The sequence below is a fragment of the Pseudophryne corroboree genome, chromosome 2 (genome assembly GCF_028390025.1).
Source record: "Pseudophryne corroboree isolate aPseCor3 chromosome 2, aPseCor3.hap2, whole genome shotgun sequence".
NCBI lineage: Eukaryota > Metazoa > Chordata > Amphibia > Anura > Myobatrachidae > Pseudophryne > Pseudophryne corroboree.
Genome location: NC_086445.1, coordinates 431,146,034 through 431,171,425, shown reverse-complemented (window position 1 = coordinate 431,171,425; position 25,392 = coordinate 431,146,034).

Here is a 25,392-nt window from a genome sequence, read left to right as displayed (position 1 = left end):
CAGGTGGTGGTCGAACAGGAGCTAGCGGAGATCCGGGCGGAAATAGCCCAGCAAGAGGATCACTTAGAAGATTTGGACAACCGGAATCGCCGGAACAATGTTCGGATCCGTAACATTCCGGAGAGCGTCGCTATGGAGAGCCTCCCGACTTTTCTGGAAGGCCTTCTGCAAACCATAATTCCGGAAATCCCAAAAGACTTCCTCCTACTCGATAGAGCACACCGAGCTTTGCGCCCGCGCCCACCACCGACCCAACCCCCAAGAGATGTCATTCTGCGATTTCATTACTACAAAACGAAAGAGAGATTTATGATGGCGGCCCGGGATCATCAAACGGTTCTCTACTCTGGAGCCCAATTGCAGATCTTCCAGGACTTGGCCCCTTCCACGCTTAGAAAACGCAAGGACCTGACCGTCATCACTAAAGTCCTTCGAGATAACTCCATCAAGTATAAGTGGGGGTTCCCGTTCCAGCTGCATGTCACGAAAGATGGCTCTCACCACTCGATAAAAACGCCCTCCCAGGGATATGATTTCCTCAAAACCTTGGGCTTATTTGAGTCTCTTCCTGATGAGATCCGAAAACAACTACCTGTCACCTCCCCTAAGAGGCCTGGGGCTCCTGCCCCCGAATGGTCTACTAAATGAGCGAGCGGACTTCCTTCATCGGATCAGCAATAATACTGGTTATTGTTTATAGTCGCCTCCCACATTGGCTGCATAGCGACTTACTGATATATTATTTTACATGTAGGGCCTCTGTGGTTTGGCGAATTCAGTACTTTAAGTTGCCTTATCTGTGTATTGCAAGGCGCTGCATAGCGCCTCTGTCCTGGGGATGATTGATCGCGCCCTCTGGGATGGACGGGCTCTCGGCCTGCTCAGACCCGGAGGAAGGCGTGCCCCCCCGGACCCGGTTTGCCTATTTCTAGGGTACGGTTATTTTGCTACTAAATATCTTCTTGATCTAATTAATATGTTACGTTAGTTTCTCATATCTCAGTTTATACAATGTTATTTACCATATCTGCTTTTGGCGGCTAGATCGATTAGACGCAGCTTGAGCCTCCTGCTTCTCGGTTCATAGTGGTCCCTCTTATCTTTCCTGGTTTCATGCCTTGAAATGGTAAGGCTAATCTGCTACTAGATTCAGAGGGGCCGCTCGGAAACCGACTATAGAGGTGACAATTATAGGTACTATTGTGGTCATTTGCTGCCATCGATCTTTCTGTACAATGTTGTACACTACACTGATAATGTACCTTAGGATGCCTTGGTTGATTTCACATAAATGAGCACTGTTATTGTTAATATGAATGATGATATAGGTTTCCTCTTCTTTCTACCTACCCTTACTTACTCCCTGATCTGAACCCCCCCGCTCCCCCTCTGTTCTGTCCTGGTCTGCGGAATGTTTCTCCTGGTTCTTATACCCTCCCATGTGTTCCTCATCTTCCTTGTTATGTGTTATTACAGACACGACCCCACACCCCGAAGGGGCTGCCCGCTCGGCGCCCGCCCCTTCCTTTCTGGACCCAACCCGTTTTTAGGAAAGGGTCTAGCCCTACAGTTCGTACTTACGATCTCCTTTACCTGTTTCTACTTTCTTTATTTCCCCTCTTCCACACCCCCTGGCCGGCCATGTCCAGAGCTACCTTTTCTATTGAGCTGTGCTGACTTTCAACCCCCATGACTCTGAAAGTTTTATCCATTAATGTCAATGGCCTTAACTCCCCAACTAAGCGATCCATGGCGTTTCAGTTTTTTGCCAGACAAAAGGCGGATATCATATTCTTACAGGAAACCCACTTTAGGACCCCTCACCCCTCCTTAAGCTCCAAACGCTATCCTCATGCCTTCTATTCTACAATGTCTGCTAAACGCAGAGGCACTGCCATATTGGTTCATCGTGATCTCCCCTTAGTTGTTCAGGACACAATTCAAGATGACCATGGCAGATTTGTGATTCTCTCCGGCCTCCTTAATCAAACTCCCATTACTTTGGCATCGGTCTATGCTCCAAACATGCAACAGGGTTCCTTCTTTAGGACGTTCTCGGACCACCTTTCTAAATTCTCAAATCCCTGGGTTATTGTGGCCGGTGATTGTAACGCTACAATGGATCCCCATGTTGATAGATCCCGCCCGGGTGTTGAGCCCTCTCCCCATACCAAATTGTCTAAACTCCTCCGGACCTGTGTCACTGCACATAATTTATATGATTCCTGGAAAACGCTCTACCCCTCCGCTAAGGGCTATACACACTTTTCCCCACAACACGATATATACACTCGTATTGACTACGTTTTTGTAGATAGGGACTCCACCCAATCCCTGTTGGGAGCCCAGGTGATCCCGACCACCTGGTCTGATCACTATGCGATTCTCCTTGATCTTGTCTGCTCCCATAAACCTCCGACTTTCCGCAAATGGCGCCTTAATGAGTCCCTATTCCTTAAGCCTGATAATGTGACCCGAGTAGAGGAGGCGATTCATCACTTCCTAAATGATAACGTCTCCCCTGACATATCGCCGACAATACTATGGGAAGCACACAAAGCGACCTTGCGGGGGCTCCTGATTAGCCTTATGTCGACACAAAGGAAGATTGAGTGTAAGCGGATCACGGACCTAGAGACTGAATTAACGGCCCTGACACTCCGTCATCAGCGATTCCCTAAACGTAAATTATATTTAAAAATACTCGCCCTGAAAGGGCAATTATCCCAAATACTCACAAAGAAAACGATCAAGTCACTGTTGTGGATCCGCCAAAAATTCTATGAAAAGTCGGATAAGGCAGATACATTATTAGCCCGGCGATTACGTGAGAAACGTACGCTCAATCGTATTCTGGCCTTGCGATGTCCTGACGGATCCGCAACAAGTGACCCTAAAATGATGGCCTCCCTTTTCCAGGAATATTATGCTTCTCTTTATAACCTCCCCTCAGAGGCCGCTACCGACCCACATTATACCGCAACTACCCAACACTACCTTTCCTCTTGTCAATTACCGCAATTATCCACAGAGGACCTTAAGTTACTCAATGATCCCATCACACACGAGGAAATTCTTATCACAATCGGCCAGCTCCGTCGCTCCTCCGCACCGGGTCCGGACGGATATACTGCCATATATTATAAGAAATTCTCCCAAGCCCTTCTCCCTATGTTACATTCACTATTTAACTCACTGATGGAGGGGAGCTCGCTTGATGCAGCGACCACCAGAGCCAATATTATAGTTATTGCCAAACCTGATCGGGATCCTATGGAACTAAAAAACTATAGGCCCATTTCGTTATTAAACACGGATTTAAAATTATTTGCTAAAATCCTGGCAAATCGACTCGCCCCCCATCTCCCTACACTGATACACCCAGATCAAGTAGGCTTCATCCCCAATCGCCAGGCTGCTGATAATACTAGGCGCCTTATAGATCTTATTCACCTCTCCCAGCGAGATGCCACCCCAACGTTGGTGGTGGCACTTGACGCGGAGAAGGCTTTTGATAGGGTAGCATGGCCCTTCATACAACAAGCCCTTCAGGCAGTGGGTATTCAAGGCCCATTTTATAATGCCGTCACCTCGCTATATGTTAACCCTTCAGCGTCAATCCTGGTTAATGGCCTCACCTCCTCGCCTTTGTCTATCAAAAATGGCACCCGACAGGGATGCCCACTCTCCCCATTACTCTTTGCCCTAGTGATGGAGCCACTGGCGGCGAAAATCCGTCTGAACCCCAATATTTCGGGTATTCGGGTGGACAATCATGAATATAAAATCGCATTGTATGCAGATGATGTCATTCTCACACTGACCGACCCACACATATCCTTACAACAGCTCTTTCAGGAGATCCACACATATAGCTCCATTTCAAATTATAAACTCAATGCAGACAAAACAGAGATTCTGGACCTACATATCCCCCCACAGGATCTCAGTATTTTACGTTCTTCCTATGCCTTTAAATGGCAAACTACAAAACTTAAATACTTAGGCATTTACCTAACCAAATCTTATTCATCGCTATATGCTGCTAACTTCCCACGGTTGATATCTCAATTGAAAACAGATCTTGCTACCTGGAACAAATTCTTTATCTCCTGGTTTGGTCGCATAGCAGCAGTCAAAATGAACTTACTGCCACGGATATTGTACCTGTGGCAAACCCTGCCTATTCACATCCCAGTCAAAATATTAAAGAACCTACAGCGAGATATATCTAACTTTATTTGGGCTGGGAAGAAACCCAGGGTTAAGATACGGCTGCTGCAACAACACCGCTCGGAAGGCGGTCTTGGCGTACCAGACCTTACTCGTTACTATCGTGCCACACACCTGGCCTCTTGTGTCCTTTGGCACTCACCTCCGGCACAGAGAACGTGGACCTGCATTGAGGCACAATCTCTTCGTATGTTCTCACCCTCAACCCTACTATGGTGCCCAGCCCGTTCTCGACCTGTCTCTAGTCTTCTCCTGCCAGCGGTGCGCTTTTCCTTGTCAATATGGGATTTCTGCACTCGCTTCTATCAACTTCGTTCCCACAATCCCTATCTAACTCCTCTATGGAACAACCCGTACTTCCCACCGGGTAATACCCACTCTGCATTTCATCATTGGACATCACACAATATTCTCTTCCTTCAAGACATAGCCCCTCTTTCCTCATTCCCATCTTTTGAAAATTTACAATCCCGCTACTCGCTCCCTCACTCGGTATTTTACCAATTTCTACAAATTAGACACTTCTACGGAACACTCCCTAAACCCACCCACCCCATCATAGCTACCCCTCTGGAAATATGGTGTTGCGGCTCCCGCTCAACGAAGGGACTCCTTTCACGCATTTACCGAGTGTTATTATCACATAATATCCCCCCCAAGGAGAGTCACGAGCTGGCATGGGAGAGGGAGGTGGGAGAGACCTTAACTATAGAGGAATGGGAGGATATTGGACAGGAAATTGCCAAAAGCTCTATTTCAGTTCGTATAGCCGAAAACTCATATAAATTGTATTATCGCTGGTATCTGGTCCCGACTAGATTGCATTCTATCTATCCAACGTGCTCGGACGAGTGCTGGAGATTGTGTGGTTGCAGGGGGACCCTGTTGCATGTTTGGTGGTCTTGTTCAAAAATTAGCCAGTATTGGGGACAAATTCATAAATTGGTTTTAGAAGTTATGCACTTAACCATGCCGGACTCACCCTTTTACTCACTGCTCTCCCGCCCCGTCCCTGACACCTCGCACCACCAACGAGCCCTAATTAAACACATTCTGAACACAGCCAAATGCCTAATAGCATCTAATTGGAAATCTGTGGCCCCTCCCACCATGGCCGCTACTATTAACGCAATTTGGTACACATATAAGTTAGAGCGAATCACGGCTTCTCTCCGAGACTCCCCTACCTCCTTTATTGAGACATGGACACCATGGACCTTGCATTTTAACGCTGAACCACCATTGACAACCATTTAACAGCTAATACTTAGTGTTTCATTCCATATGTTTGACTCTGAATATTTGAGACATCAACCAGACCTTATTTACACCTGAATTTGGCTTCTATAGGTGGCTCGGACTGGCCGATCCTTTTTCTCTTTTTCTCTCTTCCTCCCTCCCCCCCCCCTCTCCCTCTTCATGCTCTATGTCTCTTTCACCCCTTCTACTAACTTTAAAGAATAGTTGTAGCAACTAGGTAATTTGGCTACTTGGAGGCATGCGTCACAACTACTTATTGATATGTCTATTGTGTGCCCCCCCATCATGATTATTATTTCTCACTAGTTCCTTATATGCCTTCTATTGTTACAACAATGTATCTATCTGTTTATATGCTTACATAACCAATAAAACGTTATTTAAAAAAAAAAAAAAGATCTTCATTGTTTCCCATCTTTGGTTTCACAGATTTTAACTGAAAGTGCATAGGGTAGCCGTGTTTTTACATTTCTGAGTGAAGACACCATTGTGAACTTATATACTCCTTTGAAGGACAAATTGTATTTTACATATATATCACACACATTCACACATAGCACACATATATATGTCACACATTCAAAACACACAGCACACATGTATATGTCTTACATTTATCATACACACACACACGCTCACTCACTCACACTCTCTCTCTCTCCCCCATTCCCACCTCACTCACCGAGTGGAATCTGCAGGAAGGACCGGGTACCACTGATTAGTCCTGCATCGCAGCTTCAGTATATTTTTAAGCCCAGCCCCTCGCATGCACAATACTGTGATTTGCAGGTCTTCCGGGTGATTTGCAGGTCTTCCGGGAGGGTGCAGAGCCAATAAGACCTGATTCCTTTAGAATTCCTTTAGAATCATGTCTTATTGCCCCCTCCCCATTGACCCACAAATCACGGATTTTGCCACAAGGGGGTGGGGATTAACATAGCAGCTGATGGAAAAAAATTGTCAGGGGTGTTTCTGTGTGCTCAGGGGTTTCTGCTTGTGCCACTGCTCACAGATGTGTACTTGTTTATGAAATAGCATGTTAGCTCCTGGAAGTAATAACCACACTGAGGACAGAATTAACAATTTAAACTGAAACAAGAAAATTAAATATGGTTTACTTGACTAAAAAACTGATGTAAAGTTACATTCGTGATTACACATCACCTCCAGAAAATACACAAACCATTCTATAAGTGCTGGAATAAACAGAACAATTAACAAGCAGCTGGCGACTTTTTTTATGCTGGTAATTTTTTTAAAATGTAAATTTTGTTTTAAACTTGACAAATAAAAAATGTAATTTACTTGACTAAATTTATCAATTGAAGAAATGTTATTGTTAGAGTAAACTGCTTATTGTAAATACTGCAATGGTATTATGTCAAGCTTCCTCTTTATATAAAAAGATGAACAGATTTATAAAAATGGGAGTCACAGCACTTTTTTTGTTTTCAATGCTTACAGCCTGGTCATTTCTGTGTTACCAGTTTCTTAGAAATTAGATGTGTCATTCATGAGACATGTTGATCTGCTAAAAGAAATACATCAAATAAGCATTCCACAAGTTTTAAGAATTTATAAATGTCTTTTCTTCTGAGATGATAAAGATTCAACATAACAGTGGACTAATGCATTGGACTCTGGTTGCTTTACCCTGATTAAATTATTGATTAAATACATATAAACCAAGGTGAACAAAACTAATATAGAAACAGAGAAACTGAAAGGTTTGTTGGAGCTGTATGAGGATCAACCTATTTATAAAGAAAGAAACAATATGGTTAATGAGAAAGTCAAGATATTAGAAAGAATTGTAGAAGAGAAAAAACAACACAAATAATTTGCAATACAAATGTTTTTACATGGAGCAGCAGATGACATATATCAATCCCTGAAATAATATTCACAAATAATGTACTGTACTGTAAGTCATCTTTTAATTATTCTAAAGAGAAGACAAGCATCATAAAATAGGAAGAAATTGAAATCAGATTTTGGAACAAAGTAAGAAATTATTAATAAAGGGACAATTGAAAGGAGATAACAAATCAAGGATAGTCTGTACTAAGAATGATAGGTACACTCACAGCTAGTCAACATACTTTGTTGTTGTTTTTTAGCAAAACATGGTTAGGGACATTTATAATGGTTGAATCTCCAAAACATTCTTAACAATAATCTCTTTTAAAAACACTGTGAGCATCCTTAAAAGAAGGCAATCCTGGAAGAAGAAGTTGATAATATAAAGAGACCTGTTAAAAATGAGACACCAATTGTCAGGAATGAGATTTTTAAATTTATTTTCTTTAGAACAACCAACCTTTTTTATGTTAAACTTGGGTGCAGAGTCAGAGTGGCCTTGTGGAAGAACTGTGACCCTTGCATTTGCAACCTTGCTGGTCCATGGAAGTCACGGCATGGATTTCTGGGTGGCACTGTTGAAAACAGTTTTTATTCCTCCAACTGCCTGGCTGTAGCCTGCAGAGGCTCAAGCTGTCCTTTCCCAGTACTGCTTGTTGGCCTCCTCTAGTCGCAACAGCTGGTGTGAAGCTGCTGCAGAGACTTTGTTCTTCATTACCTATGAAGGCAAAAATTTGGATCAGGTTCTGCTGCCTCAATTGCTACATGTTCTGGTGACTCCAATTGGCTTGGAATTGATTTTCTGGTAGAGTCTGCAGTAAGCAACATGGGTCAAATGCGGTGAGTTGTTGCTGTGCAGTTTGATATTTCTTATACTTTCCAGGTAACTACCTTGAGTCATATGGCCTGATTTATTTTGGGCCCCTCCATCTATATTTTCTTACCCACACTGTATGCAAAATGGCAAAAATGACTGATCTCACACATCTGATACAGTTTTCTCCTTGTTCCTTCATGGATGAAGGTCACCACTTTACCCTGAAGCAAAAAATAAAGTACCTGCAGCCTACCAGTGCCTCCCACCTAATTTCAGTGGACTTTAGTGTGAGGCTGAACTTGGAAGCCCCGCTTCGAGTGCACTCCATCAAATGGTCACTGCACTTTGTGCCAAACTTTTGTCAGAATTGAGAGCTAGGTGTAGGTAACTGAAATTGGAGGCCACACTGATCATTCAGAGTCTAAAATAGAGGGACAGGTGACCTTCCACAATGATCTGATTTCTGCTCATAACACCATGCAATCTGAAGTCAAGTTTCTCAATGAGAAGATTGCGACTCAGAAGAACATTCTTGTAGGAAAATCTCAAGATTAGCAATATCCCTGACTGTGCTGAATTCTGAGTTTTCTGGTAATGTTATGGCTCTCTTTTTCACAATCCTCTCAGATGTCAATGACCATGATTTTCTTATTGATTGTATACATAGACTTCCACAACCCAGGGCAGCCCCCCTTCCACCTACTGTGACATTCCTATTTGGATTAACAAGTTTACCATTAAGAAGCATATCAATGGGAAGCCAGGGAGGGATAGGACATAAATGTTCTATGGGGTCTTCAGTTGTTTCCCAACTTCCCTGTGGCAACATTGGCTAAGAGGTGTTTTTTTCCACCCTATTGCAGCTGCGGTGAGAGTCAACAACCTCCCATACTAATGGGGTTTCTCAGTCAAGCTTTTAGTTCAACATGATGGTTTATAAACTATTGCTCTAGTAGAGACAAATATCCATAACAGTGCCCTACTGTAGTACACATTACTGTATATCACATTGTAGTACTGCTAGTACACATTATGTCACATTACTGTACATTTGTACCCCAGGTCACATTATGTAACATTATAATGCCCTCAACTTCATCTTATGCCACATTACAATGCCCCTGGTTCAAATGATGTAACATTATAATGCTTTCCAGTTCATTGTACACTACATTACAGTACCCCAGTTCAAATTATGTAACATTGTAATGCCTCCCAGTTCATTGTATACCACATTACAGTGCTCACATTTCAAATTATTTACCATTAAAATGCCTTCTAGTTCATTGTATACCACATTACAGTACTCCCAGTTCAAACTATGTAACATTATAATACCTTCCAGTTCATTTTTTAACAATTTTATTGGCATATATATATATATACAAAATGCAGAATATGCGTACTATAAACATGGGAAAATATAGAGGAAACATCAAGAAGTACACATAGTAATACAGGATAAAAGAAAATATTATATCAAAGCCTGATATGCGTAGCACATTAGCTGAGTTATAAGTCAGCAAAATAAGAACAAAATCAGAACTTGATGTTTCCTGAAAATTAAGATGGATAATACAGCATTCCTAGCATACTATTAACCACAATAGGATACCATTTTTTATTTTATAACAGAACAGTAAAGAAAGAGTAAGAAAAGAAAAGGAGAAGAAAAGAAGATAGTAAAGAAAAAGACAAACAAGACATAAGGGATGGGGTGGGGAAGGGGGATGCTATTGCAGTACAGTGGCTGTAGCTCATCGTATACCAGAATTGTCTTCTGTTATAAACATATAAAGTATTCAAGGTAATTCCAGGGGGTACTGTAAGGAGAGAAATGGAAATGTTGGTGACAGTCTAAATCTACCATAAGCTATAGCGATCTATGTTTGAGTGCCCAGGAGGTATTATCAAAGATCTGCATAATGTTCTCATGTACATCTTGTGGCAAGAATTCTAAATAAAGGTTCCACTTTTTATAAAACATGTCTACTCTTTTCTCTATATCAGTCAAAGTTGCTCTTCAGTCAAAATATAGAAAGTTAAAAAGTTCAGCCTTTAATAACATTATTGTGTGTACTGATTTCGAAATCCAGATGGTTAGTATGAGCTTTTTGGCCTATGTTACCAACACAGTTAAGAAGGAGAGAGTAGAGTTTTGTAAAAGTGAGGGTACCCTCCCCAGAAAAATCAGCTAGTAGAAACAGATCCCAAGCGAAAGGTAGTCTAACCGTAGTAACCTGTTGGATAACGTCATGAACTTTGAACCAAAATTTTTTACCTTAATACAATACCAAACATTATGTGTAAAGTTAGCGACTGAGGCAGGGCATTACGGGCAAGTACTAAGAATATCGGGAGCCATATGACTCCTCTGTGCCTGGGAAATATATGCTCTATTGAGAAACTTAAAATAAATGTCCTGTAATTGTGCTGAACCCAGCCATTTATAAACAAATGAAAATTGTTTTACAACACGGTCAGGAGAAATAAAAACTGGGACATTGCGAGACCATGCCTCCCAAACCGATTGCCAAGACATATGAGAAAATTAGATCACTAAATCGGTGTAAAGATATTGTATCTTAAACAAGCATTAAGAGATTATAGTGAAGAGGGAGCACAAAGCAGACGGATTAAAAGTATCCATAAAGGAGTCATAGGTACCAGAAATCTTCTTACTGTTTACATAATGTCTTACTTGTAAAAATAGGAAGAATTGGGAGTTTGGGATATCATACATATCTTTAATTTGTTGAAATGAAAACAGGTCACGCCCTGGGTCAAAAACATTTTGAATCAATGCTATACCCTTAGATTTCCAGGAAAGGAGATATGGGGTCATCATAGAATGTGGAAAATCAGTATTCCCCCAGAGAGGCAAATATTTGGTCAGAAAGGGGTTCGTTCCTATACGTTTATGGATGGCTAACCACGCTACATAGGCACCATTCAAAAGAATATTATGTTTGGCCCCCTCAGGCAATTTGTTTCTTGGTAAATGTAACAGTGCTATCGGGGAGTAAGGGGAGAATAGAGCCTCCTCCAAGGATAAATAAGAAAATTGGGAGCGACTTAAACACCAATCAGATATGTATCTGAATGCGGCTGCGCAGGAAAAGGTAAAGATATCAGGAAGACCAAGCCCGCCTTTCTCCTTAGGTAGGAGTAATCTAGCCCTAGCTATCCTTGGTTTTTTATTTTTCCATATAAATTTTTTAAACATAGATGTACATTTGTTCTGATCCGATTTAGTTAAAAATAAAGGAAGCATTTGAAGTATGAAAGATAATTTAGGGAACAATACACTTTTTATTACAGCTACCCTCCCCATTAAGGATAAGGGCAAAGGCATCCAATTGTTAATAATCTGGGCCATGCGCATTATTATATGGGTAAAATTGGCAGAGTATATATCCCGGATGTTAGGAGTAATGAAAATACTTGAGGATTTCAGTTGTGATGAAACCACATGAAATGGGGAAAGGGACGAGCAAGAGGATAGAAGATCCAGCCTGGACAAAGGAAGTATTTATGACTTTACAGTATTCACTCTATAACCTGCGAAAGAGCTGAAAGTTGATATCTCACACATAATACCTGAAATAGAAACAGAAGGCTGTGACACAAACAACAACATATCATCTGCGAACAGGGGTAATTTAACATTCTCTCTACCTAATTTAACCCCTGTAAAGAAAGGGATTCATTCGCAAAGCTACAGCCAGGGGCTCCAGGGCAAGTGCAAATAGAAGGGGCGAAAGGGGGAATCCTTGTCGGGTACCCTGTTGAACACATATGGGATCTGAAATAAAATGGTTAGCCAGTACCTTAGAGGAGGATGCAGAATTTAGCATTTGAATTAATGAAATCATTTGGGGTGGAAAGACAAAATTATGGAGGGTCTCATAGAGGTGATCCCAAACCACGAGGTCAAATGCTTTCTCAGCATCAAGCAATAATAATATATGGAGATCATCAATATGGACATCATCTAGATGTTGGAGGACCGCTAGGACATTCCGGATGTTAGTAATGCATTGCGGCCCCAAACAAAACCCGTCTGGTCTTGGTGCACCAGGGTAGGGATCAACTGTTTAAGCCGCTCCACAATTATTTTAGTAAAAAGTTTGTAATCTACGTCCAATAATGAAATGGGGCGATATGAACCAGGGAGAGTGGGATCCCTGCCCGGCTTTGGCAAAACTTTAATAATAGCATCATTAAAATAAGAAGGGAGTGTATTATCTGTAAGGAAAGAATTAAAAATATTGGTGAGGGGAAGGGAAAGGGATGATCGGAGGGTACTGTATAATTCTCCAGTGTATCCATCCACGCCTGGAGATTTACCGAGTTTAAGACCCTTAAGAACTGAAAGCACCTCGTCTTCTGTTATTGGACTAATTAATGCAGCAGACTGTGATTCTGTCAACTTAGGGAGAAAAATTTTACTCCAGAAGAGAGTTTTATTATCAGCATCAATTGAGCCTTGGGTATATAAATCAGAGTAAAAAGAATGCAAAATTGAGATAATAGACTGCCCTGTTATGTGTGTCACACTATCAGAATCCTTCAGAGTTATAATAATAGAACTAATCCTTTTGCTCCGCAGAAGGTTAGAGAGTAGTTTACTATTTTTGTTGCCATATTTATGAAACAAAAATCTATTGGATTGAGCTCTAGCATCCCCAACTTGCTGCATTAAATGATCAAAAACTAACTTGGATTCAGTATATCGTGATCTATGCGTGGGGATGGATCTTGCCTCAAATTACGATAAGCCTGTGTTAGAGCCGTTTGGGCCTCAATAAGCAAGGATTGTATATTTTTTTATGGTGGGAGGCATAAGATAGAATCTGGCTGCGGAGAACCGCCTTGGCAGATTGCCACTACAGAGCCGGGTCAGAGACATGTTCTGAGTTTACAGCTACATAGTCGTTCCAGGCAGCCTGGAGCATATCTTTAAATTAAGTAGAAGATGCTAGGGAGGAAGGAAAGCACCAAAGTCTATACCCACCTGAGGGAGTCAAAGGGGATAAAGTAAACCAAATGAGAGCGTGGTCTGTCAACCCCAGGGCCTCTATATCAGAAGTAATTATACTAACTGCTAGTTCTGAGGCTGGCAGCAGATAATCTATCCTAGAATATATATTATGCAGAGCTGAGTAATAAGTAAACTCCTTATCAAGAGCATGCTGCACCCTCCAAATATCTACCAAGTAGACGGGTCGGGTAAGTATAGGAAGCATGAGATTGCGTGTCCATAAAAGAGTCTACAACTGTATTTAAATCGCCACCAAGAATTATTGAGGACTCCAAATAAGGGTTAACAATATTAGTAAAAAATGTCCTATCATATGACGTGGGTGCATATAAGTTACAGAAAATATAATGCATACCGTGAATTTCAGCTTTTAGCAATACATAGCAGCCAGTCAGGTCCAATCACAGCAAAGAGCTATTGAAGGTCACACCTTTCCGAACTAGTATGGCAACACCCCTGGACTTTGAGTTATAGGAAGCAGACACCACCACTTTAAATCCCAGCATAGCTAGTTTTTGGTGTTCTACCTCAGTCAAATGTATCTCTTGTAGTAATGTGATATCTATTTTATGAAGGTTTAAATAAGAAATAAGCTTGCATCTTTTAGCTGGGGAGTGGATGCCCTGCACATCCCAGGAGCATATTTTAAGATCATTCATGATGTAAGAAATATCGGGATAAACTTGCAGGGATTAGAACCCAAATAACCGCCAAAATAAACATTTTCCAGAAGCAGTCCAGATCAGCCAGAAAAATCAAAGGCCACACATGATATAGTCTATCAAATACATAAAGAGAGGATAAGAGGGGGGAAAGAAGAGAAACACAAGAGGACCAAAAGGGAAAAGAAAGTAAGAAGAAGAACTAGAAAAAAGGAGGAAAAGGAGAAAACATACTGCCATAAAATAATCCCATGCCAGTATGGGTAGAAGAAAAGCAACACAAAAAAACAGCCAAAATGGTAACAGAGCGCCACATAACAAAACAGATGGAATCACTCAGATCCCAATCCAGGTAATCCCAGCCTCCAAATCCACAAACAAAATAAACAATCTGAAATTTATAGACGATGCATGTCCAGTATACAATAAGCACCATCCTGAAACTAACTGCAATAAAGCATCAACAACATTGTAGAAATATTAACGTTGAGCTGAACCTCAAAGGGGTGTTCCAGGTATAGACCCTAGGGTCAGTAAACCAAGAACACTCATATATCAGGGGTAAAGTCTAGTAAGGTTATAGAGACAGGCAGAGACTCAACATCAGGTAGACTTGGGGGAAGCAGAGGTTGTCTCCTCATCCAAGTAAGCCATTGCATCTGCCGGCTCCAGGAAAACCTTAAAGTCCCTGAAGTCTGAACCTACAAAGATATGCAATCTTGTAGGAAAAAGAAGAGCAAATTTGTGTTGCAGTTGAACTAGTCGAGAGCAGACTGGGAGCATTTCCTTACGAGCTTTGGACACCTCAGCAGAATTGTCTTGAAAAAGGATCAAGCGGTTGTCCAGCCATTCCAAAGATTCAAGTTTAAGTGCAGCAGTCCATATCAGTGTTTTGTGGGTGAAATTGAGACATCTAAAGATGACCACCCTGGGGCATCTAGTATCTCTGACAGGGCCAAGTCGGTGAGGTCATTCAACCGCAAAATCTTTCAACATGTCTTGGAGGTCCAGCATTCTCAAAAGATCAGTAGACAGGAATTTATAAAGATTAGGCCCCTTAACTGATTCTGGGAGGCCCACGATTCTCAAATTGTTTTACCGTGATCAATTCTCCATATCATCCACCTTATTGGAGAGGCAATATCATCCACCTTATTAAAGAGGCAGAGAGCAAGTTTCCTTTTATCATCAAGTTGTTGCTGTATCTCATAAAGGGCTTGGTCATGTTCCTCCAGCTTATGTTGGTTTTCTACGACCTGCAAGTCAGTAGAGTCCAACTGGGATTTTATGTCCTTTATAGCGTCAGCAAATTTCGCAGTTTGTTTATCAAGGAGAGGCGATATAGTAGCAGTTATTGCTCTAACCACATCATCATAATTTAAGGAGGTGCAAACATGAGATAATTGAGATAAAACAGGACCTCCCACTTGTTCCGAGTCAGATGTATCTGAAGTAGTTACACCTATCCTCTTTTTGCCTTGCTTGCCCCTTACAGGTCTCACTGGCATAGCGGGTATCACTAATTTTTCCATAGCGGATTCAATAAAATAAAAAGTCACAGTTGAAATGATGATATGTAAAAAATATGAAGACAATCCACCAATATAGAACCGAAATGGAGGGAGGACGATGGCTAGAAAAATACAAAGATATCAGGCAAGATGCATAGGATATGAAAAAAGCAAGGTGGTTGCAGGTATTGACATGTTGTTATATATCCAAAGAAAAGATCAAATTATGAAAGCAGCTGTGGGACAATGGAGGCTGGGGATCTATGCAGCAGTTTACAAGTCAGCAACCCTGGCTGTTATCAACTGCAGTGAGGGTATACAGGGGCTGAGGCAAGATGGCACCCGAAGTTCTGTGCAGTACCTTTGGCAGGCTGATATGCAGGTAATTGCTGCCGTATCATGCGTTCTCCCAGTCCTGGGAGTCTGGAGGCACCCAGTCCCTGCATTCTGGGAGAGACCAGCTACTCCCAGAGCGGTTGAGCAAGGAGACGGGGGATCACTGTCATGATTTTGCAAAACTCCAGCACGCAGATGAGCACCCCGTGCAGGTCTTAGAGTGTGTCTTCTCAGCAGCAGGCATCCCCGTCACTCTCCAGAGGGCTTCAGCAGTGGTTTGGGGGGGTGCACAGGTGGTAGTGAGGCAGGACAGGCCGGGTGGGCTCACCGGATCAGACGCACAAATGTCCCCCAACACAGAGCTCCACAGAGGCCCAGCTGCTCCTGTCCGTGTCCAAGCCACGCCCCCTTCCAGTTCATTTTCTACCACATTACAATAAGCAGGTCCAGGGGCATAACTAGATATATTGTAGGACCCAAGGTAAGAGTTTGTAAGAGCCCCAATGTACCACCGTATGGTTGAAAAGTATATACAGATGTAGTCTCCTTTATCTTGACTGGCTGAGGCATTTGTCCCGATCAAGCATACGCAGCGTACCGGGGCATAGGGAGGCGTGCCTAGTCACAGAGAGGCGTATCTAATCACACGGAGGCAGACAGTATATTTAGTCTGTTTATTTAGTCAGTATATTTACTTACCAGCTTGGCGGCGCCTGTCCCGCCTTCTGTGCCGTCGTGCTACCAGCCCTGTAAAAATATATAGGCAGTATAATGGCAGCATACTGTACAGCCAGTGAAATTCAACATTGACAGCATCTTTATGACATCACAATCAATGGAATTGTTCATTCTAGTACCCTGCACCTAATCACTCAGGAGGGCATAGTGTACTGTACTGTCTTCAAAACTTAAGGGGCACATTTCTAAATGTAACATACAGTACACTTACAGTCTCGCTACAGTACAGTAGGTCCAGGGTATTAGACAGAACACTACCTTTATAGACATGTAACACACATTAGCATTGCCCTTATAAGCATTATGACACACATCAACATGCGGCCCTCCCACCCTTAACCATCTCAGTACTGTTCATTACAGTTTAAATTGATTTCACGACAGATGATGCAACACTCACCTGAATTCATCTTATTCACGTCATGTCTCAGTAGTGCAGTTTATTCACATCACGTCACAGTACTGTCCTTGATTCACGTTGTGTCACACAGTAGAGCACCTTATTCACATTACTGTACTGTACGTCACAATAGTATATCCACATTATGTCAAAAAGTAGAGATCTGCCACAGTCATGAACCTTATAACACATTATGCAAGAGTAATGCACGTCAGAACACATTAGGCCACTGTAACATCCCTTAGAATAATTTCCGCAACAGTAACGTACCTTAGAATACTGTACTATCTGAAACACAAATCTCCCTTATAACAAAAAAATATTGATTGGCACTTTGGGAATAAAACCTGGGACTCTTAGCGTGGGAGGCAGGAGACTGCAATTACAGCTGCATATTACACTGAATGATAATGTACAATACACTGCACAATACTCTGCAGGTACACTGCACGACACACTGCAATTACACCACACGATGCACTGCACAACACTGCATATGCACTGCACTATGTGATACAGTACACTGCACAATACACTGCATGATACGACAAACTGCACATTACACTGCACGATGCACTGCCAATACGCTGCAGGTACACTGCACGACACACTGCAATTACACCACACGATGCACTGCACGACACTGCATACTGTATTCACTGCACTGCGTGATATTCAAACTGCACGTTGCACTGCACGATACACTGCACATTTCCCTGCAAAATATGATACAATGCATGTACTGTACACTGCACAAAACACTGCAATTACCACATGTGTATACAGTACACTGCACGATGTGATTCACTATGCATTACACTCACTGCACAATACCATATACTGAATGTACACTGCATGACACGCTGCAATTACGCAGCACGATACACTGTGATACACTGCATATACCGGTACACTGCATGATACACTGCACAATCGTAGACCACGTGGATTGTAAAGAACTATATATACAAGTTAAAAAATAATAATAATTGTTTTTGTAAAACTCATGTCGATCTTTTTCCATGTCAACTTAACGGCCATGTCAACCTACAGTATATCTGGTGTCAACCAATTTCAAAAGCCACACCATCTAGGTCGACACCAATTGGTTGACACCAGATATAGGTTGACATGGTGTGTCGACCTAGATGGTGTCGCTTTTGACATGGATAGTAAATGTAAAAAAAATTGGAAAATTGGAAGAAAAAAAACAAATTTACCTTTTGACCCTGGTTAATGTTTGGGCCTTGTTTATCCATTTGTTTACCACAGATACAGTGCTGTATAGACCGGATACCTGCTGCTACAGCAGCCCCTGCTATAATGTACTGTACCTGTAACTACAGTAACTTAAAGTACAGTAATCTACAGTAATGTACTGTACTTACAATCCCTTATTGCCTGCAGGCGCCTTGGATTCCTCCAGACGAGGTCACTCCACCTCTTTTGGAGTGACCTCACGGACCTCCTCCGGTTGTATTTCCGGAGGATCTCCCTGCTGGCCCTCCTATAGGCTCTCACCTTCTCCTCGTTTCTGGCGAGAGTTCTGTCCCACTAGCGAATGAGGAGACGGAGCTCACCAAGTGCATAAGGGCGGTCCCTTACGGCAGCCATGACACCGTCCTTATGCGCAATGAGCGTCTCAGATGTCGCGCGTCTCAGACGTTGTGCGTTCCAGGCAATCAACATTGTTACTGTGTGACAGTTTCCCTTGGTTTTGATTATGCCCTTTCTTTGACCACGGTATTTTCCACTGTCTCGCCCTACGCCCTTCCCCCCTGGGAGCCTGCACAGGTCAAGCACTAGACAGGGGAGGGAGTTCAGGTCATGTGCAATACACAAACGCTGAAGATCTACATTACTGTTTTGCTCAGTCAGGATACACTCATTTATACTGATTACCGCTGTGTATTTGCATTTAGCGTAAAGAATCACTCCTGCAGATCTACTCTGATTTATGTGAAACCTGTGTGCATCCTTCCATTGAATGTATTAGAGAGAAAAAAAAAATTATATTAAAGTGAATGTCACGGGAACACATTCAAAAAAAGGTTGGCACTTCCTTCCCATTGGTGTTGGTTTATGCCTTAGGGGACTCGGGGACTCATAATTGCATTTCAAAGGCACGGTATTTTCCATCGTCTCCCCCTACCCCATCACCTTTCCACCCTGGGAGCCGCACAGGTCAAGCAGTAGACAGGGAGGGAGTTCAGATCATGTGCAATACACAAACGCCGAAGATCTACAGTACTGTTTTGCTCAGTTAGTTGCATCAGCATACACTCATTTCTACTCATTACCGCTGTGTATTTGCATTTAGCATAAAGATTTGCTCCTGCAGATCTACTCTGATTTATGTAAAACTTGTGTGCACCCTTCCATTGACTGTCTTACAATGAAAATAAAATAATATGTACTGTAAGTGAATGTCACGGGAACACATTACAAAAAAAAATGGCACTTCAGGACTCGAACCCTGGACCCCCAGCATGGGAGCCTTCATCGCTAGCCCACGACGCCTCATGAGAGATTTACAATTTCATGTGTAAAAGTACAGCAAACAGCGACCCCTCCCCACTGGTGTTGGTTTATGCCTTAGGGGACTCAGACGCTCGCATTTCGAAAGCACGTATTTTCCACCGCCTCCCGCTAGCCCATCGCCCTTCCCCCCTGGGAGCCTGCACAGGTCATGCAGTAGACAGGGAGGGAATTCAGGTCATGTGCAATACACAAACGCCAAAGATCTACAGTACTGTTTTGCTCAGTCAGAATACACTCATTTATACTCATTACCGCTGTGTATTTGCATTTAGCGTAAAGAATCACTCCTGCAGATCTACTCTGATTTATGTGAAACCTGTGTGCACCCTTCCATTGAATGTATTAGAGAAAAAAAAAATTAAAGTGAATGTCACGGGAACACATTAAAAAAAGGTTGGCACTTCCTTCCCATTGGTGTTGGTTTATGCCTTAGGGGACTCTGATGCTCATAATTGCATTTCAAATGCACGGTATTTCTATCATCTCCCCCTACCCCCATCGTCCTTCCACCCTGGGAGCCTGCATAGGTCAAGCAGTAGACAGGGAGGGAGTTCAGGTCATGTGCAATACACAAAAGCTGAAGGTCTACAGTACTGTATTGCTCAGTTAGTTGCGTCAGAATACACTCATTTATACTCATTACCACTGTGTATTTGCATTTAGCGTAAAGAATTGCTCCTGCAGATCTACTCTTATTTATGTGAAACTTGTGTGCACCCTTCCATTGACTGTCTTACAATGAAAATAAAATAATATGTATAAGTGAATGTCATGGGAACACATTACAATAAAAAAAATGTCACTTCAGGACTCGAACCCTGGACCCCCAGCGTGGGAGGTGGGAGCCTTCATCGCTAGCCCACGATGCCTCATGAGAGATTCACAATTTCATGTGTAAAAGTACAGCAAACAGCGACCCCTCCCCATTGGTGTTGGTTTATGCCTTAGGGGACTCGGATGCTCGCATTTCAAAAGCACAGTATTTTCCACTATTCCCATTATGCCTTAGGGAACTCAGACGCTCATGTACATGTATTTTAAAAGCACGGTGTTTATGCATTGTACATTCTTCCTTTTCCACAATTAGTTGCATCTCCATACACATACTCCATACACATACAGTAGGTCACCATCTACAGTATTAACATTACAGTCGTCACTGACCAATTGCCAGAGCTGTAGATAAATCCGCCGCTTTACGATCAAAAGTACTGGATTAGTGGAGCATTAGCCACCCAGTGGTGGAGATGTGTAATGCATGCTGAGTATCAACGCGCCTGCCTGTGATTAAACTCAGCAAGCTAAGCTATCGCCTTAGCATGACTAAATGCCCATCTAGGCGGAGAAACAGTCAAGATAAAGGTGGCTACATCTGTACACTAACACATGTAAATGTGCCAGGAAAAGTGGGCCACTCTCTGGGCCCCATGGCAGCTGCACTTCCTGCACCTAGGGCCTAATTCAGAGTTGATCGCAGCAGCAAATTTGTTAGCAGTTGGGCAAAACCATGTGCATTTAAACTAAAAGCTACAGTAAATTGCAGTGTTAAAATAAAGCAGCCAGTATTTACCCTGCACAGAAACAAAATAACCCACTCAAATCTAACTCCCTCTGTAAATGTTATATCTGCCCCCCCCCCCCCCCGCAGTGCACATGGTTTTACCCATCTGCTAACAAAGTTGCTGCTGCGATCAACTATGAATTACCCCCTAGTGTATTGTAACTGTTTGTACTTACTTGCCCTCAGGTCAACCCTCAAACACTGTAGCCACAGGGGGTCCCCCCTGACAGGATCACTTATCACCTTTGGAGGGAGCGTACAGTATGGGACCACCTGTATTTTGCCTGAATTTCATGTCATTTTTTTTTATATAAGCCTGCCACTTTCTTTATTATTGGTGATGGCCTTGTCGCACCAATAGAGGAGTATTAAGAGCACCCCAGTATTATATGCCCTATATCGCACCGACATATTGGCAGGAATGTGTAAGCACAGTAGGATGCATGATGCAGACAGCAGGCAGGATGGCCACTAAAGTGTTCAATACAATGTTAGTATGGTTTAGTGTAAAATGCAGCTAGGTGGCATACATTAACATACAGTAAAAAAGACAGAGGATGGCAAGTTGGGAGCAATGTATTGAGCTCAGTAGCGTACCTTAAGAATATGGAACTCAAATTACTCTGCCTATATGAAATGATGGGTGTGCATCTTCACACTAATGTAGATATCAGATATGTACTGTTAGCAAACACATTATTTCTGTATTGAAGATAAAAATACTAATAAAATAAAAAATCAAATAAAATATAAATTATTTACACAGTGACCTCGTCTATGGCTGGGCCTCAAACGTGAGATGCCAGCTATTTAAGGCACTGACCTTAACCACTCAAGTCAGCTGTAGCAGCTTCCACACCTGTTGGGAATGCAATGTTAATCATGCGCCTGTATGCCACATACGGTGCACAATGCCTTGGCCCCCATTTAACAATGAGATTCCTTGCTGGTTACTCATTTCTGGCGTTAAATGGGACCAATTGCTACTTAACAAGGCTAATAGCGCTGCTAATTAGCAACGCTATTGGCCTTTCATATTCCCCATACTGCGGCCATGTAAACTGTATTTAAGAACGAGCGCTATTTCTGAAATAGAACTCGCTTACCTGAAATGGCCTTGTCTGCTCCGGGCAGATGTTAGGACACTGCTGCAGTGCAGTCTGTCCTGTGTTCCGGCTCCCCCCTTCTGCAGCAATCCCAGCATGCATCACGCCTGCTGGGTTGCTATAGAGACAGGAAGCTTGAGGAGTCCCAAATGGCCACCGTGTCCAGAAATCACTACTGCGCATGTGCCAGAAATTACCATATTCCGGCACATGTGCAGACTTTCCCTACACAGTTCATTCGTCAGCGCTGATGTAAGGTAAACATCAGCACTGACGCAGCAAATACCGCATTCGCTCGCCATGGCATAGGCTCTTCTTAAATAGAAGAGCGCGATGCCACCATACCACGGCGGGGAAAAACAATATTTTTAACTTCATATTTTTCTTCATGATAAATGAGGGCAATTGCTATCAATAGTGACTTAAAGTCTAATGCAGCTGGGTGGCCTAACACAGAGAGGTAGGTTGGGGGAGAGCCCGGAGCAATACATATATTGGAGCAGGATATTTTCCGAGCATTGAACGTGAAATGATTTCTATTTCTGAAAAAACTCTTGTGCATCTTTACAACAGGATTCTTTACATCATGTATTGACAGTTTACGGAAAGCCTGTTAAAGTCTTGAATTCAAATGCCAAAGTTACAGTATGTGTGCCAGTTTCATCATTGCAATAAGGTATACTAAAAAGTCAATAGTTGTTTAGAGTGCAATGCAGATCGGTGGCATACAGTAGTATAGGCTGCTAGTCAAAGACAAATTTTGTAAAAGGGTAACTAAAGTTTTTTTTCCAGTACATATCTAAGAGGGTGGGGTAGAGCTTATATAAAGATGTGCATGTAAAAAAATACAAGGGTATAGTCTGCTAATATGGCACAGCGATCCCTAGCTTCCAGAAATATCACTGGCCTTCTAATTAACTTATTCACCATAAAACTTATGTTAGATATACCATAGGCATGCCAAACATTGAATGGATAGGAGACATGTCTATATTAAAACTCCAGATAAAAAAGAATGGAATGTAGAGAGATTTGTAGGAGCTCAACTAAAATTTATGTTTGGAGGTGCACCATGTTTTCCTAGTACGTCAAATCATTCGGTTGTCCAACAAGGTTTCATGAACCTCCTGTTTATGGGTGTGGAGAAAACGAATAAGATCACCTCTTGCTAAAAACTTAATTTCAATAGATTTGTTTGCATATAAATCCCAATAAAATGCTGCAGTCAGCCTTTAATTTGGGCTGCATAAGAGTACAATTGAGCACACGGAAAATTGATTCCCCAAAACGTCTAAGTTGTTGGAGTTTGTTCAGACCAAAACGTGTTTTTTCCCATTCCAAATACATTTCCTAAAAGTACAATTATTAGAGAAGAGAAATGGAAAAACGTGACTGGGATACAATATATTACCTTTGTGAATAAAACCATCTTTATGTTGCCATCCTTCCAGCTCTACTTACGTAAAACAAATAACAGAAGAAAAATTAAGGACATAAATAAGGAGTGGGTTTCATGAGATGACCATGCCTAAATACATGAAATTGTGTCCCAGGTTATGAAAATATAAGAAAATGTAAAAAAGGGATATAGTATGTGGGTTTACTCTGGGGAAGTACCACAGACTTAGTGGTATTAACCAAAAATCCCAATATTGCACCAAAATCAGTCAAGTTGGCAAAAATGTGATCAAGAACTGAAATGTACAGCAGTATGTCATTTGCAAAAGAAGTTAATTTAATTTACTTATGTCATTTGCAAAAGACATTAATTTAATTTCCAATTTTAGCAGCTTTGAAATGAGTCACTGTTCTGTCAAATTTGAAGCAATGGATTGAGTGGGAGGTTAAACAAAAGAGGAAAGAGAGTACATCCCTGTCAAATACCCTAAAACATGGGTAAGGGAGGAGTGCTGCAAACATCAATAAATAAGGTGCTATTGTGATTACAGTTTAGATATTTAATTAGGTTAATAATAGAAATGGGGCCAAAAGACTGCGTGAAAACAATTGTTGTATCAAATCTAAGAAGTATGTTCTGCATATGCTGTACCCAACGGGATGCCACCTCTGATGCCACAGCTATTCAAAAGGCCTCTACAGATTGTTTATTCCTAACAAAAATTAGCTGGTGTTCCGTGAGATGAATTAGCAAAGGTTGAAACCTATTGGCCATAAATAATCCTTAGTCAGGAAGCAGTGTGATAGTGTTATGCTATCACGCTGCTTACCATTCTTTGTGATACTGTGATAATTCTCACATCACAAATTTGCATGAAAAATATTTATCAAAACCTCATTATAAATGTGAATTGTGATAATTATGCCCCGTTGAATGATAATAAACTACTCCTAGTGGATGTTGTCTGTAACAGTGTATCAATGAGTAAAATGTAGATGAAGCTTTTTAACACAAGGAAGTTAATTTAGTCCCCATGTGGGTTCTAGCCAAAACTAACCAATAAGAGTGTATTTGTCATGCTTTGATCAATAAGAGCAAAGCTGTTTTTTTACCTTTTAAGTTGTGGACAGGATACATTATAATTTGCATTGGACTCTGTATGAAGCAGACTGGTTGCTCACATACTGTTTTATTTTTCTTATAAGGACATTTTTATTCTGCTCAATACTACAGAGAATGTTCTATTATTAATAAATTTAAAATTCACTGCTTAGTTGCCCTATCAATTTCCACTGAACATAAATCTTTGTACTTCTCATTTATTCTGTAATTAAGGGGGACATTTTCCTATTAAGCACCACCAGAGTTAATATCTATGGTCAGCATTTGCATTTTTTTAAATAAATGTTTTTCTTTTTTTGGCTGTAGTTTTGGTAAGTTTTTAGTTATAGAGCGGTATATGGCCACTTTATCGCTTGACACACTATTATGCATCTCTAGGATTGTTGTTAGAATCATCTAATAAACTGCAACACAAATGATGATTCCACCCCAAAAAAAACCTTCTTACAATTACCACTACATGATAATTACATGCGATCATTTCACATGGCCTCACAATCATTGCACACTGCTGTTCATAAAACTCCATTCTTTTCCATTTTGAATTTGTATCATGAACTCCCTATGATCTCGTAATTAATGATTTCCTTACAGAATAGAAAGATTGTATGAAACTAAGACAAAACTTGAAAAAAAATCATATTCTGCTACATCCATACAAGGAAGAAATAAGAGATATCATTTTGTGTAATTTTTGCATTGTTGTAAAAGTTATTATACTGTAAGATGAAGTACATTTTCATTATTTTTCCTATTGTTTTTATATCTATGGACTATTAAATTAAAAATATTTTATATAATA